This window comes from Biomphalaria glabrata, chromosome 5 (genome assembly GCF_947242115.1).
Source record: "Biomphalaria glabrata chromosome 5, xgBioGlab47.1, whole genome shotgun sequence".
NCBI lineage: Eukaryota > Metazoa > Mollusca > Gastropoda > Planorbidae > Biomphalaria > Biomphalaria glabrata.
The window spans coordinates 42,622,212-42,636,387 of record NC_074715.1 but is presented as its reverse complement, the minus strand read 5'-3'; the positions used below and the strand labels follow the sequence as shown (position 1 = coordinate 42,636,387).

The 14,176-nt window shown below is 35.6% G+C and overlaps 1 protein-coding gene across 2 annotated transcripts in view; it reads right to left on the bottom strand.

The window, feature by feature from the left end:
- LOC106059563 (neuronal calcium sensor 2-like) overlaps positions 1–13,959 on the bottom strand; it is a 128,664-nt gene extending 114,705 nt beyond the window's left edge. Inside the window, exons 1-2 of one of the 2 annotated variants that reach the window (XM_013217213.2) lie at positions 13,911–13,959; positions 13,494–13,599 (exon numbers count right to left, since the gene is read on the bottom strand). The gene's annotated coding sequence lies outside the window, so the exon portion shown is untranslated. The other variant, XM_013217211.2, reaches the window with a different exon arrangement.
- Between the last annotated feature and the right edge of the window lie 217 nt (positions 13,960–14,176).

The window sequence follows — 14,176 nt, the reverse complement described above, 5'->3', positions numbered from 1 at the left end:
CTTTCTTAAATTTGAAGGTACTTTCTGCCCACATCTCCTGTTGTCACATCTCTTATCAAGTGAAAGTACTTCCTACCCACATCTCTTGTCCTGTGAAGGTACCTTCTACCCACATTTCCTGTCATGTGAAAGTACTTCCTACCCACATCTGCAGTTATGTGAAGGTACTTTCTACTCACATCTCCTGTCTTAAATTTGAATGTACTTCCTACCCACAACTTAAATGTGAGAGTACTGCCTACTTAGATCACACGTATCAAACCTGAACCAGCTAAAAAAATGTTTGCGTTAGTGGAAACTGAAAAGCTCATACCAGAGTCTATCGCAACATGCATTTAGTACACAGTCTGTTAGACATTTATCGTAGGAGCAATTGTTCCACCAGAGCATGCCTCAATAAATATATTGATTAATTATATCGATAATTTGCCGACACTAGTAAATTTCGAGAAACATCTATATCGTTGGTATATAGGCATGTTCTGTTCAGGTGCCTATTATGGAGTGTAATGCATCCTAAATCTTTACTTATATTTTCAAATGATATAACTATTTTCGTTACTTATATTAGCTTTAAGCACGAGGCTAAAAAGCAAATTAAAAAAACTTTACATAGCACGCAAGTTTTAGTTCTGCGCTTTATCAATAAAACAAAATTTCTTTATAGTTTTATAGTGTTTTTTTTCTTAATTTGTAAAGTCTTTAGAGTTTTTTTTGTTTTTTTAAATAGGCAGCATTAAAAATGAGGCTAATATGTAATTATCTCCCCATTCCATTAGGAGCCCTTATTATATATAGTTTCCGACAATGAGATACATTTAATTGTCAAAGAAATTCTTCTTGACAAACAGAACGTTGGAACGCACTGTGTGATAGAACAAGACCTTTGTTCCTTTTTTAAAAAAAAGGTCTCGCCGACCTCCTGTAGTGTGACATAATAAGTAAGTCATCCTGACAGTTCCGGTCAACGTTGACCTTTGTCTGCCGACACGGAAGCAAACATTGTGCGACATTGGTGACCTTTCTCTTCCCCCAACAAGATCATCGGGCACACACCAGAGTGACAGACAGAGTGACAGACAGGTAGATGGATGGGCAGGGGAATGGTGCTGGCACTGCGAGGTGACGTCAATTAACTCAACTTACGACGCACGAGAGGAAACAAAGAAAATGGGTTGGATGGGACTGTATGCCAAACTGCCAATGCGTGAGGCCCTGACGAGTGGCAGAATTATGTGGCCATCAAAACGACATATGTGTGGGAAGTGTGTGGGAAGAAGTGAGGTCTGAATGATAACTGGATATCGTGTGAAGGAAGGGAAGAGATGTTGAGCTGACCTTTGACTTCAAGGTTCCAGGCTGGTCACTGAGTCTACATTAAGTCTAGTTGAGTTATTTGGAGAAAAAAAAAGGTCCCTGGTACAAAATTACAAAATGGTGGTTTATGCATTCTTAATTTGCTTTAATGATTTTTTTTACATAGATTTAGAAATATTAAATACATTTACATATATTTTTTAAATAAGAAAAAATTTATTTTTTTTTTAAATCTTCAATAACTTCTTGCATATCAATACACAAAACGCAACTGGCCTATAAAAAAATAAATTCTGATCTTTTAAAACAAACACAAATAATGTATCTTAAACAAAAAAATATTAAAACACAAGTACTGTAGGTGTGGTCTGATACTTTGCCTTTATAAATATTTATAGATGATGATTAATGTTTGTATGTGTGTAGTTTATGGTACGTATAGTAGTAGGCCTAACATTCATTGCTTTATTTAATTGTAAAAAAATTAGATCGATCCTATATTCGTATACAATTAGGAGGTATCCACATCTTACGTCCTAGAAAAAATCCACTGAGAGTTACATATTCATATTTATACACACACACAAAAAAAAAAAAAGAGGGCGTCGACTTCTTATATAGTCCGTATTTCGTTCGGCAGCTAGATCCATGGGATTGAATGTGTGTGGTTCAGTATAACTTTGTAAAGCTGACTTATTTCCCTGCATGGACTGAATAAGTGCGTTTTGTTATAAGTCTGTTTCTTAACATGAAATTATGAAATAGACTCATCCACGTTCCATAACTCCGAGATTATATTAGTTTTTTACAGCTGCAAACTATATTTATCTCCCCCTATCATAATGCTGATTCATTTACCTGATCCAGACACCAACAGTATGAACTTCAAGGATGTAGTCACTATGAATTAACTTATTTTCATTTTCATAACAGTTTCATAACAAGTAAAATATATTTTAAAAATATTTTTTACAGACACAGCTTACCTGAGGTGTAATTTCATCAATTAGTTTGAATCAATCGTGTGATTAATTAGTAATAGATATAGACTAACAATAATATTTGAAATAGTTTTACCTATTGTTTTACTTTGTCTCAACTTCATGCTTTTAGCATGCTCAATGCGCTATAGTCTAATTACTTTTGTGGACCTGTTTGGGAAAAAAGGGAGGGGGGGGTATCTAGGAGAGGGTTTCCGTGCTGGTTTTACAAAAGCAATTTAAAATGAAAAAAAAATATTTCTCGGTTTGATTTTGAACTCGATGATTCAAGCCTCCTTGGTGAAAGGCCGACAAACTAGCCATTGAGCTAAACAAGTGCTTATGAAAAAAAGAATGTTTTATAGTTATATATTGTTAGTTTAACATTTTAATGCGTCGACCTAATTCTCTACACAAAGCTTATCTCCCATTAACTATTACTGTCTCAATATAAAACACAATTAACTAATTACGACTTATTGATAAAATAATTGAGTCAAGGAATGAATAATGGAGCAAAGTCTCAACTTGATCCGAGAATGTGAAAGGGAAGAAATAATGTGTAAAATATTTGTACCAGACAGACGGACAGACAGACAGACTGGGTGAGTTGATATAAGCTTTGTAAAAATCGTTAAATTCCAGCAACGATTCTGTGCAGTCCATAGCTACACTGTATACTAAACTTCTGCTGTCCACCAATTTAAAAAAAAGTATTTTGGGCAAAACATTAAAAAGTTAAAAAAATGCGAGGAAGTCTATTTCCTCGTATACCACCCCCACCCCCAACACTAAAATGTTGTCATAAAATGACATTGACGTGCTACAACAAAGATAAAAATAAAAGCAGCATAAAAAAAATAATTTTCTAATGACCCTAATCACTTCCTTGTTTAGCAAGCTGTTGGTGGTCTATAATGTCTCATTCTATTTATTTCTTGAAATGTTTTATTATTGTAAGGAGACTTCCCAGTGCGCTCTGCACAATCAGGTTCTTCTTTAAACAGTCTAGCTAATGAAATGTACATGAAATTAATCACATTAGCAGTCAAATTAACACATAAATAATAAAGTATGTTCTATGAAGATATTCACGTTGGGAATGAGTGAGTCAGATCATAACTTAATCCAAGTCTAATTAGCACATTTATGTCTTGAATTAACCGCTTAGGTCACTAGCAATCGACCACTCCGATAGCAAAAACAAACACCATCAGTTAAACAGGATGCAGATAAAATTAAAGTCTAGCGAAGCAACAACGGAGTGAAAAGAACAGCCATCACTACAAGAAGGAGTTATATTTCTTTGATCCTCACAACCAACCACAGACCCTCTTCTACACCACGCCGCGACATCTCCCTTGCTCTGAAGTGCATTAAGAAGCTCCCTGGAATACAAACATTGAAATCTCGGTTGGAGTAAAATATTGAGTGAATTTGTTTTTGTCATGCTTTTATTTTTTTTATTTTTTTTTATTTTGTACCTATCGTTCAAGTCTTCGTTTAATTGGTTTCAGAAACATTGTCTTTGAGTTCAACACTAACAATTCAGCCTGATATCCATGGTATTATCACATTTATTAGTATCCGCTACAAAACATTGTTATCAGCTTCTTGAAGAAATTCTTTAAACTTTTTCTTTATTTTGTTGTACAATGCCAGTGAGTTCAGCGCTGATTCTTTTAGCCAGAGACCAAAAGGCTAGTTATGTCCAACCTTGTTCTGCCATTGAAATTATCCACAAGCGTGGACTGGACAAAAAAAAAAATAAAAAATACTTCTAAAAATAAAATTAGTTTAGATTAGTCATGTAAAGTTTGTAATAGATCTAGTGGACAAACAAAAAATAACTCTATGCGATTAGAAATAACTTTACCAATTGTTTTTGTTTAGCGCTACTTCATGCTTAGATGCCAGAAAGACGCCGAGTAAAACTTAGTTCAAGGCTACAGCAGGGAAACATAATTAACGTAGGTTAAATTAAAAACAATTAAAAGGAAAATAAATGTAAATGGGTCAAGGACGGGAATTGAGATGTCACGGTTCTTTATTCTAAGGAAAGATATAAAAGGAGGAGGAGTGGATTAGGACGAGGGAGAGAGAGAGAGAGAGAGAGAGAGAGAGAGCTAGAAAGTTAAGACTTGTCGCAATTTTAAAGTAAATAGTTACTCATTTTATTGATTATTATTACTGTATCCTGTATCTGCTTTATATATCGTTTGTACATACATTTATTATTTCAAGTTTGAGTTTAAAACAATTAAAACTCCAGAAAGCATATCAGCACTTTGTTACTTCATTAATTATTAAAGTCTTTGAACTATAAATCAAGGCACCTCCGAACCTGCATATGTCATAAGTTTATCTCATCAAGATCTTCAAGTCAAAGAAACATAATAAACACGTGACGAAGGAGACTAATTAATCTTATACCACCACATCAGTCAAGTACAATTTCTTTCCCTTTTTATTACCAAACAATTCAATTAATTACTAATCGTTAAATAACGAATTGGTTTAATTTTTTTTATTGATTGTTGTTTTGTCAGGTAAATTAATACAAACTTTTTACCAGACAGATAGACAGATTGAGTTGAAATAAGATTTGTTAAAATACTTGTAAAAAAAAAAAAAAGCTTATATATAAGGGAAAGAACTGCACAATTACTGTCATGTTCCTAACTAATGAAAAATGAAAATAAAAAGTTAATTACTACTAATTAATTAACTTATTAGTTAACTTTGTTTTATTAATTCGTGTATTGTCTTCGACACTGAATAATTGTGAAAAGTTTCAACTTGATTCTAGAATGAGAAGTGGGAGAAACAAGGTGCACAAGATTTGTACCAGACAGACAGACAGAATTGAAATAAACTGTGTAAATATTGATCTCTCAAAGCTAGATACTTGGTCTCCACACATTATTCTAGCATAGAACACATCCACGTGGATCTCTCAAAGACCAATCTGTGAATAATTGGGTAATAGCTAGCCCAGACATTTTTTTTTAAACTGATATTTCACAATTTCAAACGGCGTTTATTTTGGACTGAAAAGAAACAACTAAAAATGTGTGTATGTGGGAAGGGAGAAGTGATGGGAGGTTCAGCTGTGAGATGGTTGGAACATGGACAAATACATTTTTATACGTCAAATCTTATTTTTAAAACATTGTTTTTATAGTTAGTATGGCATGAGTAATATTTTTGTATACATAATGTTGTATTTTATATGCCATTCTTGTATCAGAGTTCACCTGGGTAAAAAAAAGAATGCGGTAAGTCAAGGAGTTGATTGTTGGGTGCCAGGGATATCAGGCGTGATGGACAGCAGTTTTGTTCATGTGGAAGGTGAGGTCTATTACACTGGGGTTGTGCAAGAGTAGTCGCCCAGGGGCGGTGAGATTTAGTTGTGATGGCAGTCAGCCGGAATACCTTGACTGCTTCTACAGGTGGGAAAAAAATTTAAGTGCTGAGAGAGAGAGGCAGAGAGAATGAGAGTGAAAGAAAGAGAGAGAGAATGAGAGAAAGAGTGAGAGAGCGAGAGAGGAGAGAGTTAAAGAAATAGAGTGAGTTGAAGTGCGAGAGAGAGAGAGAGACAGAGAGAGAATAAGAGGGAATAAGAGGGAGAGAGAAATAGTTGTGGATGGTACTAGAAAAGGTAAAAGGTAACATGGAAACAATATCATTATAAACAATATATATATATATAAAAACAGAAGCTCATTTTCCTCTGATTGGCTCTGTTTAAGATTGTTAAATTTTTTTTTCTTGGCGGATTTGTTTAAATTTTTTTTTAGTGTGTTTAACATACGACATGAGAAGTGAGCACTACCTGCTGTCTGCTCTTAGTTCAAACGTGAGTACTCGTGTACCCACATAGTGGGGTAAAAACGAGTCTGCAATATATACTTGACAATGGGGGGGGGGGGGGAGGCGGCTGGGAGTCTCTTGGCAGCTACAGGACAGTAGGAGACAGAGTTTAGAACTCAAGTTATGTAGTATTCTGAGTGAGTTAACTCGGAGGATGTGGAAAGGCTAAGAACAAGAGCAAACAGGCCCTCCTGTGGGCTACCACAGATATGCTCTAGCGAGTGTACTTGCACGTAGTGGGGATGTGAGAAAGGCTTACTGACCAGTCCAAATCCATTGCTCTGTTCCCCAGCGGGGGTTATACGGGTAGTGATGACCCTGCCACGGAACACGATGGTACATTATAGGAATAATGTGTCCCTCGTGGGCTCGGCCTCCGGCCTCGCATTGAGTTGGCTTAAGGTACCGTGACCCATGAACAAACGGATGTGATTAAATGATTATTTAGTTGATGGGGGACTCCAGGCAAGTGGGGTCGGTGAAGAGCCAATTCCTCATCCTGGCCACGGGATAAAATTCTTTCCCGTGTCAAAGTCAAAGTTTCATATAAAGGATTGATCTCGAACCGTTTTGGAAATCTGAACGATTGCGTTAACTGGAGCGCTTGAAACATAACATAAAAGGGGGGATTCTATCCAATTAGTTCAATATTAAAATGACATCAGTATAAATCCTCCTGCAGTTCAATCATTTAGCGTCATATTGATTAAACGTTTATGAATAGATTGTTACAATTTCTTTTTTAATTACTTTTTTTTTTTTTAAATAGGAACCAAAATAGATTTAATTCTAGTCTCTATCGAAAATGTGACTTGCACGATATTCTCTTTAGTTAGAACACCTGCAGTGCAAGGCAATAATAGAGATAAAGAATATCCTTCTTTTGAGTATATATCAATATTATCATTGGGTATCAGGTGAGTTTATAGACAGTTGGAATCTTCCTGTTCTCTCCCCTGACAGAGTTCGCATTTACTTTCTTGCTTTTTAAATCCTCTGATTGGCAACATTTCCCTTCTAGTTAAACTGATAGTTTATATGGAGTCAAGGGCGTATGTGTGGACGAGTCTTTGCTGAGATGAATGCGTCTTGAGTAACATTATTCGAATGTTTTAATTTTAGTGTGAGTAACAAGTGCTAGACTATTACATTTTTTTATTTGAGGGAGCGGGGGGGGGGGATGGCGGGTGTTTAGAAATGTGTTCTATACAAGTAAACGCACAAAAATGTAAAAATATTTTTTCTCTCATGTCCTGAAATAGAATGACTATAATACTTTCTATTTGTGCTACGTGTTTCGGTTGTTCCTTCAGATTGGAAGATGATTACATCCCAACCCAAACTTTCCGCTGGACGGCTTGGGATGGCGGCGGGCAGGGTTTGAACCCTGGACCATCAAGTCGACAGTCCTGGGCGGATACCACACAACAAGCACCATTTAGAATGATTAAGAATGATTAAGAATGCTTATTATCACAATAATATGATAATCGTGTAATGACTAGATCAGACATTAGCTGGAGCTGAAGTATTTATGTCCCAACACATACAGCATCAAATCATCAGGAGTAGTGCTATAGAGTGTTGCTAGAAGTTTTAATTTCTAAGTCTAAATAGTGTTCGCATAAGTTAATAGACGAAATAATGTTCTAAATACATGTCAAACTGTAGTCAAAACGGATTACATTAAACATTAAGATCGAATGCACTTTAATGTAAGGTAATGTGTATTAGAATGTAATATAATGTAGAGCAAAGGAAAAGAATGGAACTATATCTGTATATACATTTATAAATATCTAAACAAATGTATAAATAAAAGTTCTAATTAGTTGTGTTGTAAAAGAAGATTGTTTGTGTTTATTTCGACATTGAAAATTAAATACGCCTACCTCGGTTTAAGTAAACTATTTGTTTGGAGCTACAGAAAACGACTGAGTATTAACAACCTTGAAGAAATATCTTGGTCACTATAACACGCAGTGCAGTGTTCAAACTATCTCAGAATTCAAACTAACTTTAAAGAACTGGTCACTTTTCTCTGGTAAAGATTTAGTAAAAAGGTCAAATGACTGTGATTTGTGGGATTTAAGTCCGAAAAGACTTATACTTAGATCCTCCAGTTGCCGTTCGGCGCATTGGGCTGATAGCTGTCTCTATAGAGATATGTCACTGGCAATGTCTGAAGCCTCTTCCCGCTGTCCACAGCTCTGAGGTTCTCCATGGAAAGGTGGCGCCAAGTCAGTGGAGAATGCACCATTAATTGTCTTACATTACATTATTATTAACAAATTTTAACACACACTTTACATTTCATATTATATAACATTTCATAAGCCTAAAGAAAACAAATAATGATAAATAAATTTCGTATGACGAAAAAAATATTTAAAAGCTAATTTCATACGTCTTAGAGTGTCTTAGAGTGTCTTAGAGTGTCTTAGAGTGTCTTAGAGTGTCTCAGAGTGTCCTAGACGTTTAAAATTTCCCTGGAGAAGTGAGAACAAAAGTTACTGCTCCGATTGACAGCTTCCTTGACATGACAACGTAACGTAATAGACTCAGGAAGTTGACATTCGAAGACTACGATAGCTCCTGTAGCATGCAGAAGCCATTTTACTTTCAATAACAATGAGCCTGGCTAGCTAGTGACAAAGTTTCTTGGAAGACATGTCATGTCAATGTCGAACAATAAATTATAGCACACTAGCCGAATATGAGCCGGGGGGCCTGCGGGCCGGGTTTACCCGATTGAAAAAGAGTTTCGCTCTTTAATAGATTTAACTTTTGGTATTTTATTTTAATTGTAGCCCCCAACCCCCGGGTTGTGGGGAGGGCCATTGAACATACACTGCGGTCTCCGCCATGACCTAAGGAACATTCATGCCAAATTTTATTAAGGTTTTGATTTCTATGCGGGACATACATACATACATACATACGCCTTACATTATGCTTTATATATTACATGACAAGATTCTCTCAACAAAGCAAATGATCCAATGGAATCGCTGGTTGACAATTAAAGATGTATTTAAATGTGATGGGTTGAATTTATTAAAGAATGACAATTACAGATGTATGTAAATGTGATGGGTTATAATTTATTAAAGAATGACAATTACAGATGTATTTAAATGTGATGGGTTGAATTTATTAAAGAATGACAATTACAGATGTATTTATATGTATTTCCTATTTAGATGTATTTAGATGAAGAATCCGTTACTAGAGAAGCTTTCAATGAAATATTTTATTTGTCTGTTTATATCATCAGAAACTCTCAATTATCTTACAAAGTACAGAACTCATATTTCGTACTCTGTTAAGTTGTCACCAGACAGGGATTCCTCCTGTTGATATAGGATTGTGGGGATGTGTAGCTCCAAACATCTAGTCCAACAAATTCAGTGTAGGTGTATGACTTTCTTAACGCCCAACTTGAACAGACCTTCAACAAACTTCTTTTGAAACAAACAGGAACATTTATTGATAAAACATACACAACTGTACTTCCAATGGAGGTGTATGCAGAAACAACTGAAGTAGAGGACACATTGGAACAATTGAAACCAAATACAACTTGAAAAACTGCATGTCTTTTTGTCACTTGTCTGTGCACAGCTTCTACTTTCACTCCCCCCGCCCCCTCCCCCTTTTTATAACGTCAACACTGCAATGGACTTACCTGTGGTTACATCAGAACACACACACACACACATACTCACATGCTTACACACTCACATAACAGTTCCTTAAAAAAATAGGTGTATCGTTCGTAAATACCAACACGGAGAGAGTCATTTTTCTTTCATTTAAAACAGGGAATGTGTTACGGACGATACTACTTTAAAAAAAAAAAAAGAGAAGGCGCCATCCACAATAACGTAAAAGCACAACGGGTTCGCAAATAGCTCACCAAGAAATCACGTTTCAACAGCTTCGGCAGTTTGCAGTTTTGAGAAGAAAGGGAAATGTGGATCGTCAACAAATGTTCCCGAAACAATCTTCAAGAGTTTTGGCTGCTCTGCTTTTAAACTGTCTGAGACGTGATGGGAAACTTGACATTTTACCTTTGGAAACTATTTTGAGCCTAAGGACTTTTTTTTTTTAAACTTCTGTGGTGTGAGAAATATGGTTTACAGCGTAAGATGGTTGGCTAGGTGGTTGTGTCTTACAAAAGTCATGCATGCGTAAGATAGCTAGAACGTTTGAAGATCTGTTTAGTGACGCGGCCTGATGATTTCTTTGAGTGTAAGATAAGTTTACTAAATGAAAGCTGACTAAATCAGTGGCGTAGCAACTGTGGTGCGAAGGGGTTCATTGTGCCCGGGCCCACGACCACTAGGGGCCGAAACCGGGTTATAAAAGTTTAAATGCATCATACTATTTTAATTAAATCATCATGTTCATTGTTCTTAAATTCTATTACTGGTGTCCGAGAAAAATAACAAATCCATATAATTCTTATTACTGGAGTATGTAATCTATTAAAGGGAGGTAATCTAACGTTCAAGATTTTTTTTATTTAATAATAATAATAATATTTCATATTTTTATTTAGGTTTTTGGCGCATCGACACAATTTAGGCCATGTCGTGCCCATAAAAATAATAATAGAAATTACCAATTCTTAGCCTACTTTTGTGAAAGTGTTTATATGATGTATGATATTTGCTTTTGTTTTGGTCCAAGTTTTCTTTCCTTCTTTAATATTACAATGCACATTGACTAGTTAAAATACTTGAATTAATTGTATGACCAAACAGTAGATGTAAATCTTTTAATTTTGAAATTTATTGTTTTGGTACTTACGTATAATATTCATTTTCATAGAATGAATGTACAACTAATATAATCCATATATAGAAAATATTAGAAATGCACAAATCACCCACATATAAACATTATACCCTCCAATTATTTGAAGTAACAAATATTTGTGCATGAAAACTTAGCTTGAGATTACAATCGACTTTCTACTCAGATGGTTGAACACTAATTTCTTGACAAAGTTGCTTTAAAAACCATCGTCTGCTAACTAGACGAAGCTGATGTAAAACAGAACTATTGCGCTGTGGAAAGTTCCCGGGCTCCCATACCTGTGACGACATTCAGAATATCTGAAGATTCAGCGTATGAGTTGGAGTCCCGAAATGTTACATGGTCGACCAATGATATTGACCTTTCAAATGGTCCGTAGTGACCTAGTTTAGTTTAGAGATTATGTTAGTTTTGTAAATAAATCTATTGTGCATTGTTTTTAGCGACGGTCAAAGAAGTGACGTACTCAGACAGACGAATGACGTAGACAGAATAGGGGTAGGCCTACATGATAGGAGAAGACTGTGGCTAGGGCTTGTAGAAAGATGTATAGTGAATAGACTGCTATTAAACGACGGACAGAGAGACAAGACGATCCCCCCCCCCCATCTGTAAATAAACATCAGTTGAAGTCTTCACAAGTTTTATCAAGTATGTTAATTGTTGTGTCCCTTCGATGTGTTTGGACTCGCATTAGAATACGTGAAGTAGTGTAAGACAAGACACAGTGATTGAGTGATACACACAATCCAAGACAGGACAGATTCAAAGCTTCAGGAAATTGTTCTCTTTTTTCCCCGTGAGGAACAGGTGTACCTTGTGTAGTGTCTGGCCTAGAAGTCTGTTCTCATTGACATGTACTCTCTCATTAGATACAGTAGAGTCCAGTTTGGGTTCATTCACACTCTAAGAGGGGGCCCAACTTCGCATTCCTGAACCCAGGCACAATGCTACTTTGCTAGGCCACTGGACTAAATGAAATAAATGAAAGCTGAGTTTAATAAGTAAAAGCCGAGTTAAATGAATGAAAATTGCCTTTAGCGAATGAAATCTGACTTTAATCATTGAAAACTGCCTTTACTGAATGAAAGCTGACTTTACTAAATGGAAGCTGACTTTATTGAAGGAAAGCTAACATTTTTTTAAAAATGAAAGTTGACTTATTAAATGAAAACTGTTTTTGTTTTATGAAAGCTGACTTTAATGAATGGCATGAATGTAGCCTTCATATGAACGGGTAAGTGTCAACAGTGTATGTTAACATACGATCTATTATGAGTGAAATATGTTGTGTAGGCAAGAAAGATAATCTTTCTTGAGAAGAAAAAAAAAGAGATAGAGAAAGAAAGAAAGAGAGGAAAATAACAAGAGATAGTGAAAGAAAGAAGAAAGATGTGTCTAACTATTGTTAAAATTCATGAACTACAAACTTGATATTGTCAAATGTGAAATATATTCCATTGTTTCTATATTCAAAATCACTTAACACACTAGCAGACATGTGTCACTGTTTAGAGTTCAGACGTAAACATGAAGGACGTATAAATTGTATACACTACAGTAGTAAGTTTTGGTTCGGTTAGTCGCTTTGTCGGTATAATGATAAGTTAAGTACTTCAATTTCGAAGTAAACTAAACCTAAACATTACCAAAAATATATTCAGCACTTTTGGGGCTTAGAAACAAACACGCCATTATTGTTAAACTTAATAATAATATCGTTTCCCATGTATTTAACCAAACTTTTTTTTACCTTCTTTTTTTTTTAACTAAATTATTCATGGCGTCTTTCCCCCAACCCCCCCCCCCTCCATCTACTTAGACGATCGGTACATCAATGCTAGAAGAAAGAAATATAACAGATTGATACCGGCCAGTCTCTAGTATAAAAATAAACTGTTGTCAACTTTTCTTTTTAAAGTTATTGTTACACTCTTTAAAACACTATAGTTGTTTTTTTTCACTTGAAATCTCATTTCACATTTACAGATTTGTAAGTGACTAACATATTCTATTAGTTTAAGTTTTTGTTTTGAAATGACTTAGTTTTTCACGCGATCATCACATGACACTGTTCTTTTGGACTGGGGGAGAGCACTGACAAACTGTGCTATGATGGGTTGTAACCTGGTTGCAATGGGCTGTCCAAATCTGGGTTGGGTTGCTTTGGAGAATTGATTGAATTGAATTTGATTGGAATCGTCAAAACTTTTGAATTAGGGTTGTTAAACTATTGAATGGAAATGCTAAACCTTTGAATGGAATTGTTAAGCTTTTGAATAGAATTGTTAAACCTTGGTTTGTCCTAATGTTAAACCTTGGTTTGTCCTAATGTTAAACCTTGGTTTTTCCTAATGTTAAAAGTGCTTCGTCAAAACGTTTCTTTATTGTTGTTTTGTAAGCTATTCCGATGTAAATAAAGACACAAAGTCATCAGTCAGTCAGTTTGTCAGTCAGTCAGACAGTCAATAATCGCTAAATATGAAATGAAATTCGTACCTGTAAGTAAATTATCTCAAAGTAAGAATAGCGCCGGTAAATACAAGTAATCCGTTGAATGTTATTTGATCCGTTTATTGTGAAGACACTTCGGGCACAGCCAATACTGAAATATAATCATAAATATCAGAATGAAAAGAGATCTACATTTCACGTCAACTGAACAAGGTCATATGATTTATTCACTCTCCGTTTCTGAACTAAAAGAAAAAAACAACAACAGAATTCAGCATTAAAAATGAAAGATTATTCACTGTATAAATACTTTTAAGATAAAAATAGATGGGATAAGGGAGATAATGCCACTGAGCTTCTGTTCGGCCAATATAATTCTCATCTAAAGGTTAATCAACGGAAATGGATGTAATCCTATAACACAAGAGCCTGATTTTGATATCTAGCAGAAGAGAAGCTTACCCCGGTAGCTAAGAAACAGGGAAGGGAGACAAAGCAGCAGAGTGTCAAGTAACAAGTCCTCACAGACAATGTGGCTAACGGAACCGCCGGCCTACGGCTCGCTTTCTTTTTAGGTACAGCCTGCCTTACGACGGGATCGAAGAGGGGGGGGGGGGAGGCACGGCGGTTGGATGCACGAGGGAGGATAAGGTGAGTGGGAATCGAGAGAGAAAGTGTGTGTGTGTGTGTTAGAGGGAGAGAGAGAAATCTAAAGACAGAAGAAAAGA